This window comes from Triticum dicoccoides, chromosome 3A (genome assembly GCF_002162155.2).
Source record: "Triticum dicoccoides isolate Atlit2015 ecotype Zavitan chromosome 3A, WEW_v2.0, whole genome shotgun sequence".
Taxonomy (NCBI): domain Eukaryota; kingdom Viridiplantae; phylum Streptophyta; class Magnoliopsida; order Poales; family Poaceae; genus Triticum; species Triticum dicoccoides.
Window position 1 is genome coordinate 741,068,907 of NC_041384.1, and position 979 is coordinate 741,069,885.

Genomic DNA, 979 nt, shown 5'->3' on the forward strand with positions numbered 1-979 from the left:
AAAAAGTTAACAGTTCACACCACTATGTGCATCGCTGTCCACAGTCAACATGCATAGTAGTATTATAGAGATTTGAGATTGATGGTTGGAATAGTCTCACACTTTGAATTCAATCTTACTTATGTGAGGAGATGAGAGATAGATCGATTGTGATTCCATTCATAACATTTAATACGTACCGATGGAGGGAATTTTCAGTGTAACGACATAAGTCTACGCAAATAACATGGATGGGAGAATAACGAAAACACAAGTTATGCTTTGGCTGGCTGAGATAAAATATCTAGCAATTTAGATGAGTATGAACAAGAGAACACATTCCATTAGATGGATAGGTGACATATGAATATATAGGAAGATAAGTATGCATGCACATCATCATCTACATGCATGCCATTGAACTAATGGAACAACGTAATTGCAGTACCACCAACATCAATGAAGGTGGACGAATAGAATACAAGGATTATATGCACGCAATCAGTAATTATATTTTGTTCTTCATTGATGGTTCTCTGGAAATTGAAAGAAGCATACGAGGTGTTTTTTTCTTTGATTAGCCATTGACAAGCAGATAAGGAATGGTGATTAAAAGAGAATAACCAATATGAATAGAAAAAAATGAACTATAGGCGCATAACTTCTTTATATGCTTATTTGAATATTATGTTTTCATTCTAAGAAAACACTACTGCAACTGAGAAATCCAACTATGATATCTTTAGTGATGACCAGTGGATAAAGAGCAGACAAATTTTCGTACAAGACATAAATGCTTAAGTTTAGAAATATGTAGATTAGCGAAGTAAAATTAGTGTTGTTATTTTCATAGGTTTCTATCATGATACTATCATTTAAATCTTTATAAGACCATATTTGCATGAAAAAATTAGCGGCCACAACTGTACACTTTTACTAGCGTCAAAATCTAAGATAATATACATGGATAGAACGAAAATCTTAGGGATTACCTACTGAA

General features: G+C 33.1%; 1 protein-coding gene across 1 annotated transcript in view; it reads left to right on the plus strand.

Annotated features, from left to right (window-relative positions):
- The window catches only part of LOC119273590 (DIMBOA UDP-glucosyltransferase BX8-like), a 6,522-nt gene that overhangs the window by 1,419 nt on the left and 4,124 nt on the right, over positions 1-979 (plus strand). The window lies entirely within an intron of this gene.